Source organism: Pleurodeles waltl, chromosome 1_2, assembly GCF_031143425.1.
Source record: "Pleurodeles waltl isolate 20211129_DDA chromosome 1_2, aPleWal1.hap1.20221129, whole genome shotgun sequence".
Lineage (NCBI taxonomy): Eukaryota > Metazoa > Chordata > Amphibia > Caudata > Salamandridae > Pleurodeles > Pleurodeles waltl.
Genome location: NC_090437.1, coordinates 906,500,937 through 906,520,854, shown reverse-complemented (window position 1 = coordinate 906,520,854; position 19,918 = coordinate 906,500,937).

Sequence of the window (19,918 nt, the reverse complement as noted above, 5' to 3'; positions counted from 1 at the left end):
AATGGTGCCAACGATATAGGCTAGTCAAAAAACGCTTTTTCTATGGAAGCTAGGTCCTAACTATATTGAGCACCAGTGGTTTATTTATGGGGGCGGGGGAGGTGTGTGTGTTTGTGTGTGTGTGTGCGTGTGTGTGTGCTTGCAGGCATCCCTTCACCTTAATCTAGACATTCCAGCTATCTTTGCTGCTCATATCTACTTTCTTGTCACTCATTTTCATGCACCGTGAAAATAAACATCATTGCACTTTTCATGCCTTTTCAAACTCTCATCTACCATTTCACTGTGGTACAATATACTGCAGCCTCTGGTAAGAAGCAGAAAATTCTTTCCTTATAATATTATTTAAACTAAATACGAGGCACCTAGATATGTATGAATTATTCCGTATGCATTCACTTTCTGCTTGGATGGCTACATACAAAGGCATTTTAAAAGTGAGGCTTTCAACAAAGTCGCTCATACAGCTCTGCCTTTTTAATATAATGTGCACGGATACCTGAGGACTAACCCTGTTATTTCTTCTTAAGAATTCTCCCTTTGTAAAATTTCACTACTTTTCAAAAAGACGGTAATTGCTCAGTCTCGCATGGTTCACTTCATTGGCAACAGTGGTAGTCGCCTCTGTGTGCATCTGGGTTTCAGCTAATGTGAGATATTCTTACAAGCTGTGATATACATGTTCAGGGCCAGATATATGTGCCCTAACTTATGATCACCAGCTGCCAGAAATGAGAATCGACAGGTCAGAGTTCTGGTATATCCTGGAAAGCCACGAATTACAAATAAAATATTGTAGCCTATTTGGTCAATTATTTTAGGAAAAGTATAGTTACTTAGATCTCATTCAAAGAGCATAATACATTGAACAATGCTGTAAATTGTAGTCATACTTTCAGAAAGGCACATTTACATTTAAATGATGGGAACAAATGGATCAAACAAAAGTAGATGATGATAAATGCCTAAGGGAAATAAATTGATGCAATTCACATGAATTAGCTGATTATAAAACACTAACACCATTCCGGAAATGTGCGTTTATGTCTAATTATACGAGAGTGTGAAATACGATGAAAGTGAGAGTGTGGGAGTAAGCAGCATGGAACATCACAATATTATCTTAAATAGCATTGACCTCAGGGTCTTTATTCTGGAGAGGCTGCGGAGGAGAATTCGCCATCTGTGCCACTGGCTGCATGATGGCCAAATGTAGAAATAGATGGGTTGTAGATGCCGTGGGGCAGACACTCTTCTGGCTTTGGCCCTATCCCAACCATGTAAGAAGGTACTTTAATCAGGAATTATGCAGGTCAGCTGCCCAATCAAGAATAGCTGGCCCCCCACTCAGACCAGCAGAACTTCGCAAAAAGGTGGGTATGCTATCCTAACATGCTGGGAAATACTGCATTTTATTATGACTGGATATGTGGGCACTGATGGCGTGCTCCCACTTTTTCAGTGCATTTACTGTGAATGCATTTGATGGCAGAAATAACACCATATGACATAGGAAATCAGTGATTTTTTATGGGAGTCCAGAACTCCCAAAGTGGCTCTTTCCATGATTGATTTAATCACTTTGGTAGAGAAGTCTACACATTCCCTGTGAAGAACTTGAAATATGCTGGGGTTTCCTCCAATGGCTTGTTGAAGGCTGATAATCTGTTAAAAGTACCTTTGTGACAATGCAGCATGTCTCTGGTTGTAGTTGGGAGCCATTTCTGGCCTGTGGAGGAGGCCTACTGTGTGAAGGAAGATGCCTTTGTATCCTGGATGTATAGTTTGAAGCCAGCCACCCTCATATCTACCAGCACAATGTGTCAGCTCAGGCTGCTGGGCGGGAGGAGCCCAGTAAGGTGATTGGTCAAGGTATGGCAATGGCATGAGCCAGCTGAAGTGAGTTATAAACTGAGGTGATGTGTCCCAGGGCATAGTCCTAAGATGAAGGACAATACTATGGATACAGTTTTTAAAGGCAGACTGTGGTGTCTATGAAGACTGCGCTTTGGAGGCAGGGCTGTGAAGATAGTTGGAGAGGAAGTAAATGTCTCTTTGTGGAAAATCTGCAGCTTTTATAAAAGAGCTGCAACCGCGATTTAAGAGCAACAAGTGTATAAATAAAACAAGTGTTATAAATATGCCAAAACAACCAGATCATTCTTACACTGAAAACAATGTAGACAAATGGAAGTTACAAAATCAACTGACACTACATTACACAGTCTATCAAAAAGGTACACTGTTCCAAACTCTAAGGCACTGGACCAGTTAACCTCCTTGTCCCCGTTATTTTGTTGACTACATTACTCAGAACATGAAATCCAAACTATGCAATACACATGCAGAACATGTAAACCCCATGACTCAACTGCAGGCTCTCCTAAGGAGATTGGATCTTCCCCACAAGCTCAATTGAAGTAAAGGACTTGGGAGTGACAAGGCACTCCAAACTGTCCCTTCATAGTCCAATGAAGAAAGTGATGAAAAGCACCTTCAAACCTATGAAAACATTGTCATGGATCATTCCTTACCAAGATCGTTGACTCAGCATCTATACTGTTGTCATGTCTAGACTACACCACCAAACGCTCTACATTGAGCATGCCATTTGGCTATTCAACAAGCAAAATGGAATACAGAATGCCATCACCAGACAAGTTCTTAGCTAGAACTGATATCACCACTACAAATGCTACCTAATGCAAAAAGAATCTTCTTCAAGTCTCTCCGCCAGTGCCCACAGGGGAAATCAAACCGTTTGTCACGACTCACGTGCTGCTGGCGCCTGGAAACCGCAGATCTAGTGGCGTAGGTCTTGAGGGTTCGGCTTTGGCCCAGAAAGGGGCGACTCTTTCTAGTAGCCACGGTGCTGCAGGCAGTGGAAACGCCAAGAACAGACCGTGCCCTTTAGAATTAGTGCCAGAGGGAAAAAACCCCAATAAAGGGGAAAAAACCTCCAAAAAATGGATTCCTGAAACGAAAACAAAACCAGGAATCAAACAGGAACAAAATGCAGGTAAATGCAAAATCGAAAAGATTCAGAACCGAAGGCTAAGAATCAGGAGCGAAGACACAATCTGAGCAGAAAGTGATGCAGCGCAAGGAAAGGGAGAAAACAGAGCCCTTATATACCAAGAAACAGGAAGTGACCAACAGGAAGTAAAAAGACACCATTTTAGATAGGGAAAAAGTACATAGGATAGAATAGAACAGGAACCATAGAAAATAGGGACCAAGGAATGCTGGGAAGAAAAAGGTAACATGGGAAGGGGGGAAAGACATAAAGAAAGGACAAAAAATGCCTCGAAAAGGTAAAGAAGAAAAAGTAGAAGAAGAAAGAAAAAGAAACAGGTAAGGAGGGTTCAGGGGAGAACAGGGACACTACAGAAGGCAGAGCGAGGCCCAAAATAATATCTGGGGCCTCGCGCTGTACAAAGAAGACTCGGGGCGCGCCGCGTCCTGAGAACGCGCTGCGCGGCGCAACAGTAGGTCCCCCCCCGAAGGTCCAGGTTTGAAGGGAAACAAACGATGAAAACGAGAAATCAAAAGAGGGGCGTGAACAGAAGAAGCATCTTCCCAAGAGCATTCACTAAGAGGATAACCCTTCCAGTGAATCAAATACTGAAGACGCCGGTGAAAAAGGCGGGAGTCACAAATTTCTTGAACCTCATATTCAGGGACATCATTCACCAACACAGGAGGAGGACAAGGAAACTGACGAGAGAAAGGATCAGGGACATAAGGTTTGAGTTGGGATACATGAAAGACCGGATGAATTTTCCAAGTATGAGGCAAGCGAAGACGAACAGTGACAGGATTGAGCAACTGAAGAATACGAAAAGGCCCATAATAGCGAGGCGTGAACTTATTCAGAGAAAGACGAGAGGGCAAGAATTTGGAAGAAAGCCAGACTTTATCCTGAGGGTGATAATCGGGAGTGGGTCCACGTTTCTTATCAGCGATCTTCTTCATATACCTCTTAGTGTGCAATAAATTAGATCTAATGAGCTTATGGAGTTGCAGGAGACGTTTGGAAAAAGATGTAATGGCAGGCAGAGGAGAGGTAGATTGAGGAGCAGTAGGAAAAGAGGTCGGATGATAGCCATAGGAACAGAAAAAGGGAGTGACCTTGGAGGCACTATGGACAGAATTGTTGTAGGAATATTCAGCAATAGGAAGATAAGTGTTCCAGTTGCTTTGGGTGGAATTACAAAAACAACGAAGGTATTGTTCTAGTCCTTGATTCAAACGCTCAGTTTGTCCATTGGTCTGAGGATGGAAACCGGATGATAGTGCTATATTGATATTCAGTGTCTTGCAAAAATGTTTCCAAAACCGGGAAATATACTGGGGACCCCTGTCAGACACAATGGTATGTGGAAGTCCATGGAGACGGAAAATATGGTCGATAAATATCTGGCTCAATTCTTGGGATGTTGGTAATTTCTTTAGAGCAGTAAAGTGGGCCATCTTAGTGAAAGAATCAACAGTGACCATGATAACCTGGTTTCCAGCTGATGGCGGAAGTGAACACATAAAGTCAGTGGAAATAGTATGCCATGGCGTTGGTGGAACTGGCAAAGGCTGTAGTAATCCTGCAGGTCTGCTACGGGGAATCTTGACTTGGGCACATATGGGACAAGCCTGAACATATCTTTCGACATCTGATTTCCAGGTAGGCCACCAGAAAGATCGCGAAAGAAGTTCTTGTGTGGCCTTAATACCTCTATGTCCAGCAACCGGTGAATCATGGCACATCTGTAATGCTTTGTCTCGCACTCTGTTAGTAGGGAGGAATAACAGCTTCTGATGAAAAAAGAATCCTTCTTTCTTGCATAAAAAGGTTCTTAAGTTCTCTATTTCGCTATTAGACAGGCTGGAATACTCCAGTCGTACCTCATCCAGAAAAGATTGAGCAACTCCAATGATCTTACTAGTCTGCAGTAGAAACTGAGATGGGGAAGGAGTACAATCTGGATAGCGTCGAGACAGAGCATCAGCCAGAATGTTTTGAGATCCAGGAATATAGGTGATGTAAAAGTCATACTGACTAAAGAAAAAGGCCCAACGCGCCTGGCGACTATTTTGGCATACAAAATTACGTAGACATTGCAGATTACGGTGATCTGTTCTCGCCTCGAAAGGCTCCTTGGATCCCATCAGAAACTGTCTCCATTCGATGCAGGCTGTCTTCAGAGCTAACAACTCTCTTTCTAGTACAGAGTAATGTTGTTCAGCTGAAGAGAGAATATGGGACAAATAGAAAACAGGATGTTCAAGACCATCATCTTCTTGAAGTTGAAGCAAGATTGCTCCAATAGCTTTTTCGGAAGCATCGGTAACTACGATAAACTGTTTATTGGTATCTGGATGTCTCAAGATGGGAGCTTGAGTGAATGCCTTCTTTAATTCTTGAAAAGCTGTTTCAGCCGCCTTGGTCCAGACAAACCCCTGTTTTAGATTTTCCTTCTTTAAGGTATGGGTTATATGGCTGGTCTGTTTGGCAAAGTCTTGAATGAACTGTCGGTAAAAATTTGCTAATCCTAGGAAACATTGTGTTTCTTTGATAGAAGAGGGAGAAGGCCACTCTAGAATTACTTGTACCTTTTCTAGGTCCATAGCTATGCCGGTGGAACTTAAATGATAACCCAGATATTTGACTTCCGTCTTATCGAACTCACACTTTTCGGGTTTACAGAATAGTTGATGTGCTCGGAGTCTGTGAAGGACTTGTTTCACATGAGAAGAATGGAGTTCGGGGCGTCTGGAAAAAATAAGGATGTCGTCCAAGTAGATTACGAGTGTCTGGTTCAAGAGATCGGAAAATATTGAGTCCATAAACCTTTGAAATATAGCAGGAGCGTTCGTAAGACCAAAGGGCATGACTTTATATTCAAAATGACCGAACGGTGTCCTGAATGCTGTTTTCCACTCGTCTCCTTCTTTTATACGTAAAAGGTGGTAAGCTCCCCGAAGATCCAACTTGGTAAAACGTTGAGCCCCTCTGACTGCCTCTAAAATATCCTTAATGAGGGGCAAAGGATAACGATCCTTTATAGTTATCTTGTTTAGGCCTCGAAAGTCTATGCAAGGACGAAGATCTTTGGTCTTCTTGGGTACAAAAAAGAGAGGAGCCCCTGCTGGAGAAGATGATGGAACAATGAGACCACCCTGTACATTTTCCTCCAGATACTCCTTAAGAACTTCCTTTTCAGGTTCCGTGAGAGAATACATCCTCCCAAAGGGAACGACTGTTCCAGGTTCCAAAGGAATAGCACAATCGTACTCTTGATGTGGAGGTAATACAGGTCTGGATGGTTTTTGAAACACGTCTTGGAACTCTAAATAATGTTCAGGAACCCCTTGGACAGTGTTGATGGAATACTCCGTAGTACTCTTCATAGGTGTTAATCTGTTTGGTGACCAATATTTATCGGAAGCAAAGCAATTTTCTTGACAAAACTGTGAGGATAAAGAAATTGTCCGGGTTACCCAGTTCACATATGGGTTATGTCTAGTTAACCATGGAATTCCGAGAATAATGGTATGGTTGGGAGATGAAATGAGATCAAAAGAGAGGTGTTCTTGATGATTACCAAACTGTAAATTTAACATCAAGGTCGTAGTATCGACTGGACCTGAGGATATTAAAGATCCATCCACGGTGTGTATTTGTTCAGGAATGTCTTTGGGTTGAGTGGGAATTTGCAGATTAGTGGCCCATGTCTTATCCATGTATATACCACTAGCACCACAATCCAATAATGCCATAGTTCTTTCTTGGCGGCCATCAGGTAGTTGTAATATGACTGGTAACACGAACAAGTAAGTTGTATTGTCGTTGAATGAGCTGATAGAAGGTATAGCCGATGATCCCGTCCCCTCCCTTCTTACAGAGGACGGGAGGTGGCGTTTCCCAAGGGTCTAGGTGGACGTACAGGACATGTACGAAGCAGGTGACCAGCAGAACCACAGTAGAGGCACAATCCCTTCTTCCGTCTGTCTTCCTTCTCACTAGCAGAGAGTGGCCCTCGAGCAGTATCCACTTGCATGGGTTCCCCTTCTATATCTTTAGCAGGAGGACGAGATTCCTCAGGATGAGGTGGATACATCCGTGAAGAGCTTGGCTGAGACGCTCCTCTACTCCTTCTCTTCTCCATTCGTCGTTCTTGAAGACGATACTCGATGGAAAGTGCTTGATCCATGAGGCCACGAAGATCTTCAACTCTGGTGGAATGTACTAATTCATCCTTAATTTCTTCCTTAAGTCCTCTGCAAAACAAAGTTACCAGGGTACGCTCCACCCAAGTGGTCTCTGCCGCTAATTGACGGAAACGTGTAATATATCGGAGGACATCCTGGGAACCTTGCTGGATATCACATAATGCTTCCTCTGCCGAGGCTTCCAATCCTGGGCGACTAAACATTTGTTTGAAGCGGGTCACGAAGGCAGAATAGTCCGACAATACTGGATCGTTGGATGACACCATCGGGGTTGCCCAGGCCAAGGCAGGACCGGATAATGCACTAATAAGATATCCCACCTTTGTCCTGTCATGAGAGAATTGGCTAGGTCTGAAGGCGAAGTAAACCGTTAATGCATCCAGGAATTCACGCAGTTTAGTTGGTTCACCAGAGAAGCGAGGCGTTGAGGCGGAGATAGTCGGAACATCGCCACTGCGGAGGGCCAAAGCCTGTCGTAAGACCGCATTCTCGTTGCGCAATTGTTGCAATTCCTGAGCTTGTTGTTGAATAGTAGTCAAAAAAGATGAATCAGGATCTGCAGCCGCCGCCACTGTGTCATCCATAGTATCAGAAGATGTCGGAATGGTTTGGCGCTGCATTCTGTCACGACTCACGTGCTGCTGGCGCCTGGAAACCGCAGATCTAGTGGCGTAGGTCTTGAGGGTTCGGCTTTGGCCTAGAAAGGGGCGACTCTTTCTAGTAGCCACGGTGCTGCAGGCAGTGGAAACGCCAAGAACAGACCGTGCCCTTTAGAATTAGTGCCAGAGGGAAAAAACCCCAATAAAGGGGAAAAAACCTCCAAAAAATGGATTCCTGAAACGAAAACAAAACCAGGAATCAAACAGGAACAAAATGCAGGTAAATGCAAAATCGAAAAGATTCAGAACCGAAGGCTAAGAATCAGGAGCGAAGACACAATCTGAGCAGAAAGTGATGCAGCGCAAGGAAAGGGAGAAAACAGAGCCCTTATATACCAAGAAACAGGAAGTGACCAACAGGAAGTAAAAAGACACCATTTTAGATAGGGAAAAAGTACATAGGATAGAATAGAACAGGAACCATAGAAAATAGGGACCAAGGAATGCTGGGAAGAAAAAGGTAACATGGGAAGGGGGGAAAGACATAAAGAAAGGACAAAAAATGCCTCGAAAAGGTAAAGAAGAAAAAGTAGAAGAAGAAAGAAAAAGAAACAGGTAAGGAGGGGTCAGGGGAGAACAGGGACACCACAGAAGGCAGAGCGAGGCCCAAAATAATATCTGGGGCCTCGCGCTGTACAAAGAAGACTCGGGGCGCGCCGCGTCCTGAGAACGCGCTGCGCGGCGCGAGCCGAATGCTCGGCTCGCGCCGCACCACGCGGCGCAACACCGTTAGGCGAATTTTCTTACAATTAAATACAGCTAAAGGAGGAGCCTTAGATCAATAATGGTTCCACGCATAATAATTTCTTCTTACAGAAGTTCCCATATAGTTGATGCTTTTTCTAGATACAAAACTGCAAACTATGGAATGCCTTCCCATGAAAATATGAGTTTGCCATCACCTATAAATCAGAAAAGCAATAAAAACCTGGCATTCCCCTAAAATAGGACTCAAATTCCCAATGATCCTATAATATTACACATCGCAATGTGACATAAATTGATCCAAATGCACATCCCAGAAGACTAGCTGTGCTACCAGTGAAGCTGTGCATTGCCACTCCCATCCAGCATTGCAAAATGATTGATGAATGGAGGATTCTGGTTTGTTCCACAACTGTGTGCGACTCCATATGGTATTCTAAACTGTGGTCCCCACAGATACCCTTAACCGCAACCTCTATTTATAACAATCTCTGTGCACAGATGTTAAATACCTGCACATGTGAATGTGTTCATTCTTTCCTTCTCCACAACACCCATGCTCAACACTGCTTTCAAACCAAATACACTGCACTAACTTTTTCCCTATTGGCCAAACTACGATCAATACACATTCAATCACACACCCAAGGAGCAAACAGAAACCCAAATGAAATTAGGAGACACTTAGGGGCAGATTTAAAAGCCCCTTGCGCCACTTTAGGGCCGACTTAGCATCATTTTGTTTATGCTAAGGTGGCTCCGATGTAGCCTTTTTCCCACGCCATATTTACAAAGTGGCACAATGCATGCACTGCACCTACTTTGTAACGCTTTGCGCCACATTATGCATGAGCCATGCATAATGTATGCAAAGGGGGCTTTCGAGAGCAAGGAGGCCCGCAAAAATGGCACAGTGAAATCTAAAAGATTTATATGCATCATTTTTAATGCCTGATGAAAGCAGCCGTTAAAAGGATGCACCCATTGTAATCAATAGGCCTCCTTGCACTTTGCTCCACTAGCATAAAAATGTTGGACGCTAGTGGAGCAAAGCACTGCAATAGCATCAAAAATGTTGATGCTATTGTTCCTAATACCACCATAGTGTGCCATATCATAAATACGGCACACGCATGGTGGCGTTATAAGGGTGCGGGGGTGCAAGAAAAGTGTGCTGCATTGGATGCAGTGCCACTTTTCTAAAATTCGGACCTGAGTGACTTTGTCAAGGCTTGGAAGTGCTATATAACTGATACCCTTGAAGTAGTTACTTATGTGAACACCAGAAGGTATTTCAGACCTCATAAGACATATGGAATGCTCAATATATACACCATCACAATAGTATAGAATACAATATGATGATACATTCGTTGAATGGTATCTGGTCTATGGACCCGATTAGGAGTTGGGTGGTTGAACCACCACAACTCCAATGCAGCAGTGGTGAGGTGGCTTTCAAGCCAGCGGCCTCGCCATTGCCGTATTACAATGTTTCCACCAGGCTAACTGGCAGAAATCATAATTTTACAATGTTTCCGCCAGTCTGTCCAGGGGAAACAGTGTGGTGGCATTGGCCTCAGCTCTTCACTGTGCCCCTCAGAACTGTCTTTCCACCAGCTTTTTCATGGCAGGGGCCCACCATGAAAAGGCTGGCGGAAAGGGAAGTCGTGATTAGCACAGTGGTGCCAAATTTCGCACCGCCATGGCTGACCAAGACTTCGACCGCCACCAACCCATCTGGATCCCTGTTCCCTGATCCCAGAGGAGAGGGCAGTCTCCTGGCGGTCCAACCGCCAAGATCATAACCTGACAGTCGGACTGCCACAAGTTTGGCAGTCTCAAGACTGTGAAACTCCTAATTAGGCCCTATGTTCTTTAACAGCTCTTCAAGGAGAGCTTTGGTAACAAAAGACTATTTGGTTCACGTTAGTGGGAAAGGGGTGGAAGGATTTGTTTTCTTAACATTAATGAATGGGTGATAGTCTGACAGTTGTTCAAAACTATTTCTTTGCCCTGAATTTATTAATTTTAGGATCAATAATTCCATTGCCTTCATACTTCATCTCACTCCATAACTTCTTTACTTGGCTTTGCTGATTTGTCTCTCATGACATACTTGGTTTAAACCTCATGGTAAATAGACACAAAACTAAAATCCATTTAAGGACTTTTGCTTATTATGTACAGTATCTTTAAGAGCTTGATTTTTTCAAATTCTATGAAGTTGTGGGCTTGTAAAATGCTATTTCAATAGTTTGAAATACAGATCAGATGTTGGTTTCTTGTGGTGCTTTTTATTTTATATACTGTGGTATTAAACCTGTGTGGATTGATTCTTTTCTGTAGCCTCAACCAGCATGTTACCTCTATTGGCCCTTCTTGCGTTTTCAAGCTGTGTATTCGCTGTTGATGAATCAGTTCTGATGTGTTCGAAATGTAAATCTCCACTTCGATTGTAAGGGTATGTTCCGTTCCACTTCCTATTTGCTCATGTTCCAGGGTACATTTTTATCTGTTGAAAGGTTGTGGCGAGTTTTGGATTGTCTGTAAGCAATTATTTAGCGTCCTATAAAATGTTTAGTTCCTCATCACTAATGAATATTGGTTGTAGGTTGTTAGTGGGTTTTCTGCATAAAGCAGTGTCCATGTAGTCATTACGTTTCACGTTTATGTTCATCTAGGAAATGCCTGCTTGTCTTAGAAATATTCCTTTATGAGTATGTGGGAAGGGAGGAAGCCATTGAATAGTTAATGTCTTTCAGGTCAAAATCCTGTTAAGAATAAATTCCTGGCGTTAAGTTAATGTCACTGCTAATGCCTGAAGGCAAACTTCTTCCGTCCATGAAAATGAACACTATAAGCCAGCCACTTTGATGCTAATACATCTGTTTTTGAATATCATCTGAAAAAGACAATTGTGTGACTCGAACTCAAATATATTGTACCAACTTGGCATTTTATTTTTAATCAGTCTCATTAAAGGTGTCAATGTACTGTTTGGCTTTTAAGACTGGGCTAATACGGTGGTCACCATTCATACACACGGAGACTTTCCTCCTTGCTCTTACATTTCAGCCAGTTTTGACCAACCTTGATGCGATTCTAGTCGCCATTTCAAACCCCTGGCTTCATCCATCTGTGACAGTCATGATTCCATTCTAAACATCAGACAGAAATCAGCGTAGTAGGTATTTGGGAGGATATCATGACTTGCTTACTGTGGGAGACCTACTGCTTTCTATGTGGTTCTCTGTCAAGTGCTTGGCGTGCATGGGCGGCTCCTCTTCAGAGGCTCCAGGGCATAGCTTCCCCCACCTGTGGACCACCACCGGCCCTCTGCCCACACATGTAATAAATTAATTTAGCAGTGTTCATGTAAACACGACTTTCCTGTTTTACATGAGCTCGGCAGTGCTTAGGTCAGATGTCCCAGCCTCTCTCCATTAGTCTCCTGATGACAAGAGAAGGCGGAGGGGACTGAGGGGTCTGAGCGACAATCCAGTTTCAGAGTGCTGCTTAAAAACACAGCATTCTGTAGCTGGGTATCTAGATTGTGAGGGGTGTAGTTCAAATACGATGCCCTAACCCAGGCACAATACTTTTTATTTAGAGGATATACTGTGCATGGTTAAGGCAGTATAATATACCTGCTAAAATGAGATTGTCAGGATGCACATCATTGATACTCTGAAGCCTATGACAAGCCACAGAGAACAGGAGGGACAGGATCCTAAGCACTGTCCCAGCTTCTTTCAGGAGTGGGCTTAAGGTCCTCTTAAACATGGACCTGCTGCTCTGTCTGGCTCCTTGTCTGAAATCATGGCCTGCTGGTTCAGATGCTCAGCATCATATTCCTGTTCTGCTGCTTCCTTTGAGCCTTTGAGTTGCCAGAAAAGGAAGAAAGGTAAGTGAAAAATATCAGAGCTGTTTCGTTGTGCATGTGTCAGTGAAAGTGTGTTTGTGAGTGATTGAGAGAGAACGAGATTGAGTGAGAGTATGGTAGTTTAGTGTGCTTGAGTGTGCTTGAGTGTGTCAATGAAAGTGAAAAAATTAGAACTGTTACGGCGTAGGACCTTAATAAGTAAACTTACAGGGAGACGCAAATAGGTTGATGAACCTTTTGACTTGCTTCGTGGTTTTCCCACCATATATCCTGTACATGCAGATCAATAATCACTAACAATCAATAGGAGTCAGTAATTGTCACACACCATGACCTTGCAGTCATAAATAACCACACCTTTATGTAAAAGTAAAAACTTTTATTCCCTATATTAACAGTGCTAATGTCACATAACTCAATCTCAAAATCAAATGATAAACATACAGAAAAAACACTGGCTGACAAAGGCGGCGAAAGAATCGCAATCTAATCAAAGCTTGAGCCACTACACATTCTAAGGTTACACTACAGATTAATAGCAAGAAACACTGAGCAAATGATATTACATACATTTAGATTCAGCAAAGAAAAGACATAAAATGTTATTACATGTATTGAACTCCATTGGTGAGAACTCTAACTAACACCATATTAAAATAGCATGTTTGGGCTTCATGCAAAACAATTTAGTCAACACAAATTTGGAAAAACATCTAACTATGGCTCTGTCAAAACAGCGGTTGGTACATAGAAACAAAAACTAAATAGACATAGTAAACAGTATCATAGTCAATATACCTATCCTCAGTTGGATCAGCAAGCTGTGACAGTCTTCATCCTCAGGACATCAGTTTGGTCAGCTAGGCATCAGGTTTCAGCATCAAAGTTCAGAAAAGGCAATCTCTTTAAACAATAAAGTTAAGCACGTCACTTCTCAAGACGGTCAAGAGAATAATGGCCTCACAGCAAGATAGAAAATGGGCAAATGTTCTTTTTTCCAAAGCAGTCCAGCTAAGTTAGATTTCCTAAAACTATTTCCCAAGTCCCTATTGGTCACCGGATCGCATGTTTACATTTAATCCAATGAAACTAACCCCTCAAATTTACAATTATTCTAGTACATGGTTCACATGTGGATGATTGGCCCTCGTCTCTTCCGTTCTCATCTTTGCGCTCATCAGGTAACAATATTGTTACAGCTTATACTCCAGTCAGCATGTTCATTGTTCTCTCCTGAGAAAGTCAGTCTTACACGCATTACATTAAACATTGTTGCATTAGCTAGTACGTACATCATCTCCTAGCAAGTAGTTCTCATGAGAAAGACTTTTAGCTACAAGCATTTGGTCAGCACAGTGGAAAATCACAATTTAATTCTCTAAGCATCCATTTTATAAAACACCTAAGCAATTCAGCTTGACATGAGGCTGTGCAACTAAGCCAAGACCTCGCTAAGTCCTACAATTAATGAAGCCAATACATAATGCATAAGCCTTAATATGACAAATTACTACATTAATCAAACATAAGTTCATCATTTCATATTAGTAACCATTAATAAGTACACTTTGTGAACACTGATGGCCACACTGGTGGGCGCACCTTCAAATGTGTGCATTATTTTTCACTATGTTAATAATTTCATTAAAACTTCTGCGTTAACAGAACCAATGAATGAGTGAGAGTGAGTATGAATAAGTGGAAAAACAAGAGCGACAAATCAGTAAATCAGTGTGAGTGAGTTGGGATGAGTGAGTCAGTGGGACAGTGTGAAAGGGAGTGGAAGTGACTCAGGGGTGCCTCTGTCAATTGTGCAGCAGGTACAGTTGAACCAGGTTACCTGCTGCATCATTAAAGCAGAATGCCTGTACCCCAGTAGTTCACTTCGGAGCCTTGCACAGTAGTAGTTGTGAGTAAGGGTCAGTGATTGTGAAAGTGTGTTTTTGAGTAACAGTGAGTGGAAATGTATGGGTACGTTTGTGTTGAGGGCAACTGAGGCAAGTTTTGAATGCAATGATGTGAAACTGTGATGAGTATTACGCCCTCCCACTTTTAAAGATGACCAGCCACCAATGGCAATATAACCATTTTTCCCAAAAAGTGTCAAGTTAAAAATGTTCCCACTAGCAGAAAGTGGAGTTTTCATTTGTTTACCTGCACGCTAATAACAGTTGATTTTCAATGGTTTTGCATGTTTAAAATGTGAGCCTACCTATAACATCACTGTAATCTTCGGTATTTTAAGTGATTATTTATATATTCACTTAAAAAACACAAAGTTTACATTGATGTTATAGTTAGGTTCTAGATTTACTCATACAAAACCTTAGAAATTCACCAGTTATAGGTAGAGTTTTATAAAGTAACTATAACTCGTTCCATAACGTAAGTCTAACTCACGCCCCCGCCATGCACAGTTTTCACAACAAATGTTACAGTGATGTTATCAATGATGTTATAAAAGATGTCATAAGTGCTGTAATATCTGGGATAATTAGCAGTGCATGGCGAGGGCGCGAGTTATAGTTACCTTAGGGCACGAGTTATAGTTACTTAAAATAACTCTAACTATAACTGGTAAATCTCTATGGTTCTGTATAAAAAAATTCAGAACCCAACTATAACATCCCTGTAACCTTTGATTTTTTAAGTGAATTTCTATATTTTTAATACTATTTCCTAAACATAACATCCCTATAACCTTTGTTTTTTTTACTGAATCTCTACGTTTTTAAAAAATGTGAAGTAATTTTCATTACTATATGTTAATCCAACCACTGCTGCACATGGCCTTGGGCTAACCACCCAACCCTGCACTGCCCACACCATTTGGCTGTGCTCAGTGTGGATTGACCACAGGGCCTGCAGCCAGTCCCTGCGATCAACACCCCTAACCACCCAACCCTATGCTCTACATGGCCTTTGTCCTTTCCAGAAGTGGAGCTTCAACTGGGGCACCTGCAATGTTTATTCTTGTAAGTGTTTGCTTTTGAGGTTTAATTTCTGTGAAATGAGCATCAAGGCCGGAACGGCCTAACCTTTTAATGTTTTTTTTTTAGTTGGGGAGACCCCATCCTCCAGGGCCCGGCCACTTATTATTACATTTTTTTGGGAGGAGAAGAGCCATTTGGCCCCCCTATCCTGGCTGATTTCCCACAAGGACCCCATTCCGCAGGGCCAACCTCACCATCTACATTATTTTTAAGAGGAAGGCGGGCCCCCTCCACCAGCCGATTTCAGCCCTGGGGACCCCATCCCCGGGGCCTCGCCTCAATATATACCTTTTTTTCAGAGGGGCACGCAGCCCTCTCCCTGCCAATTTTGGCCTTGGGGAACCCACTCCTTGAATCCCAGCAATCAATCCTGGGTGCTCTGCAGCACACCTAGTGTGCTTTGGGGACACAGGGGAAGCCTGACGGCCCCTGCGTTCCCAGCCGGCTCCCCACCTCCTGCGAAAAACGGCATTGCTTTTGCACACAAAGAGCTCCTAAACATGCATCTCCCTGTCTAGAAAAACAAATGTTTCCTCTGTTTCCCTGCCTACAGGCAGGGAAACAGAGGAAACCTCTGCTCACAGCAAGTGAGAGGTGCTTGACAGCTCTCACTTGCTGTGAGAGGTTGTTTGCTGTGACTTTGCCAAACAACTGAATCTTGGGGGTGGGCACCCCAGAACATAGCAGAAAGCAGCCCGGGTGGTTGACGGTCACCAGGGCCATATGTGGCTCCATGAGGGAGGCCACACATCCTCCCTCCAACATTCAGTTTGCCCGGGGAGGCGGTGGTCCCCTGGGGTGGTGGGCCACATGGACCTTCTTCATTATTTTATTGCAGCCCCTGTGGCTGCAGGGGGCTGTGCAGCTCCTCTTAATTTAAGTAAATTTCCCTGGGGAAGTGGTGGATCTGGGGCTGTGGGGGTTTTCGTGGCCCCTATACAAACATCTTATTTAGCTCCTGGGAGGTGGCAGTCCCCTGGGCTCTGTGTATGGCCTCCCCCATAGTAAAACATTATTTTGCCCAGGGAGGTGGTGGTCCCCAGGGCTGCATGACCCCTCTGAATGTGTATTTAATTTAACCCCAGGGAGTTGATGGTCCCCAGGGCTCTGGGGGAATCCATTTGGTCTCCCCCATATCAAAGTATTATTTTGCCCAATTGGAGGTCGTGGTCTCCAGGGCTAATAGAAGGCATACAAGTGGACCCTCATGTGTCCCTCATTTATTAAAGCCCCCAGTGCCCCGGGACCTGACCCACCTGTGTGCTAATTAAAAAAACGAACAGGAAGCAGCCCTTTTTTTTCTAAATGTCGGAAAAATCCACAGACCCATGCCCACTGATATTTCAAATGTTTTTCTTTTGAAATCTGTTTATTTGCATTTTCAAATAGGTGACAAGAACAAAGAGGACTGAACTTTACATATGCATAAGAAAGGTTGGTATGGCAGTACTATCATATAATCAGATCATCTCCAAAGAAAGGCAAGGATACATTACTGAGTCATAAGCAGGGGAGAGGAGCATGTGGCAAAACAATGAGTAGCATAGGCCAGCAATATCACCAATTTAACTTGTAATTTCCAGTGTGGAAAGGGGGGGAAGGGACAGAAATAAGGGGGGGGGGCGTAGAAAAGAAGGGGGCAAGTAAAAATTTCAATGTAACAGCAAGAAACAAGAAATATGTAACAATATCCAGTTCATTATCCGAAAAAAGCTCAGTGTCAGAAATGTTATAAATTTGATGACCATTCACTCTTGGAGATCTGCCCCTGGTATGGGTGTGAGTAGTAGGGAATCCTAAGTGATGAGGTGGTGGGGCTTCAGAGAAATAGTTCTAATGACTTCAGTTTCAGTGGTGTCAAACACAAAATTTCTATATGTGAAAAGTAAGTGAATAGCAGATGCTTCAATCTTCTAAATTTAGCATCTGTGCTTGTTAATTTGTGGGTGAGTTGTTCTAGGGCCATCGCATGCCTGAAATTGGTGATCCACTGCGCTAGGGATGAGGGGGTTGTCTTCTTCCATGTCAATACAATTAGCTGTCCTGCAGCATGTAACATGTAACTGAGTACCCAGTTGGCTTGCATCATGTTCATCAGCAGTTGTAGTCGAAGGCCCAGGATAATAATGTCCAACGCTTTTAAAACACTTTTTTTTTTAGCCCTGGTGGGGTCCCTCTAGGACCCCTGCATCAGAGCTAAGATGTCAGGGTCCCTACTCTGGCCCCTTTTCTATTTTTTTACTTTTTTTCTGGACTCTTCTGAAGCTGAGTCCCAAGATGATTGCCAGCACTTCCTGATTGAAGTGTTGGCAGCCAATCAGATATCAGCTCGGGGACCGTTGGATCCAAAGAGGATCCATGTCCCTGGATATCTATATTGTTTAAACTCTGATTTCTCCCAAACTAGTGAACGGATTTACAACAAATCACATAAAAACATGCTTTCTAGACCAAGAGCTAGCTTTTGTAAATTAATATAAGATATGGATATAAGAAATTAAACTCCTGGAGTGCAACAAATCAATTGTTTGACAATTGTTTGCTTTGGATATTGTGGAGGAATGGTTCTTTGCACCTGTGAAATTTGCGCACCACAAGGTGGACCGTTGGACAAAATATATATATATATACACGTGTCAGGGGTTGCTTTTACTCATTCCAGGTTGGCTTGGATGGTATTTTACCAGTCCAAAGCTGTAATACTGTGCCTGGAGTGGTAAATGGCTTTTGTCATTTTACAGCTCGGCAAGGTTGACACTGTGTCAAACCTATGCTTAAAGACTTTGCTGTATAAATGGCAAAAGACTTTGTCACTATCAAGCTCGGCGTGAATAGCACTGTGCTGATCCAATGCTAAAAACTTTGCTAGATAAACAGACATTTGAGGTGAGCAAATCTAGAGTGTTGCTGGTGTTGCAGAGTGCTCCTTATTAGAGCTGCTCTCCACCTAAATTTGGGAACTTCCCAGAGTTCTCTATTCTTTTTTGCATATATATATATATATGTATATTCACTGAAATGGGTACAGGAACGTTATAGTTAGGCTCACATTTTAACTGTACGAAACCCTAGAGATTCCACAGTTATAGCTACCAGAGCCAACTATAACTTACCCCCCATAATGCACTGCTTATGACCTCACACATTAGATCATTCATGACATGGTCAGTGACATGACTGATGACATCACTGTAGGAATGCCTGCATGAATCAGTGACTGGTTATGTGAGTGGCAGGATCAGTGACTAAATGGGTGCATTAATGACTCTATGGGTGAGTGGTACGATGCATGAGTGACTGTGTGGGTATGTGAATGGTTGCATGAGTGATTGTATGGGTAAATTAGTGGATGTGTGAGTGATTGTATGGGTAGCTGACTATGTACATCAGTGACTGTTTGGGTGAGTCAGTGTGTGTGTGTAAGTAGCTGCATGGTATAATCATTGGGCGTGTGGCAGACTGACTGACTCAGACTGACTGTCTGAGTGACTGATTGCATCAGTCACTCAGACTTACTGTCTGAGTGACTGATTGCATCAGTGGTTGTATGGGTGAGTGAATTGGTGTGTGAGTGACTGTATGGATGAAAGATTGGGTATATGAGTGCTTGTTTGGGTGAGTGACTGGATGCATGACTGAATGCTTAGGTAAGTTAATGGGTGCATTTATATGAGTGTATAGGTGAGTGAATGGACATGTGAGTGACATTATGAGTTAGTGGTAGGGTGCATGAAGGCCTGTATGCATAGCGACTGGTTGCATAAGTGACTGTATGGGTGACTGAGTCATGTGTGAGTCACTCGATAAATGAGTAAGTGGCTGAATGAGTGCCTCTATGCATGAGTAGCTGGATGCATGACTGCCTGTATGTGTGAGTGCATGGGTGCATGAGAGGCTGTATGGAAGAGTGATAGAATGCATGAGTGGCTCTATGGGTGAGTGAATGCATGCATGAGTGACTGTATGGATGAGTGAATAGGTGCTTGCGTTGCTTTATGGCTGATTAAATGAGTCTATGAGTTCTGTAGAGGTGAGTGAGTTGGTGTGTGAGTGACTGTATGCATGAGTGACTGAGGGCATGCGTGGCTGTATGGCTGAGTGAATGGGTGTGTGAGTGACTGTATAGGTGAGTGACTAGGTACATCAGTGGCTGTTTGGGTGAGTCACTGTATGCATGAGTGGCTGTATGGTTGAGTGACTGGGTCCGTGAATTACTATATGTCTGAGTGAATGGATATGCAATTGGCTGGATGGGTGAGTGAATGTGTGCATTAGTGACTGTATGTGTTACTAATGGAGTACTTGAGTGCATGTTTTGGTGAGAGAATGGATGCATGAGTAACAGTCTGGGCAAATTAATGGGTGGATGGATGACTGTATGGCAATGTGACTGGGTGTTTGAGGGGCTGTATGGGTAAGTGGGTGCATGCATGATGTATGGATAACTG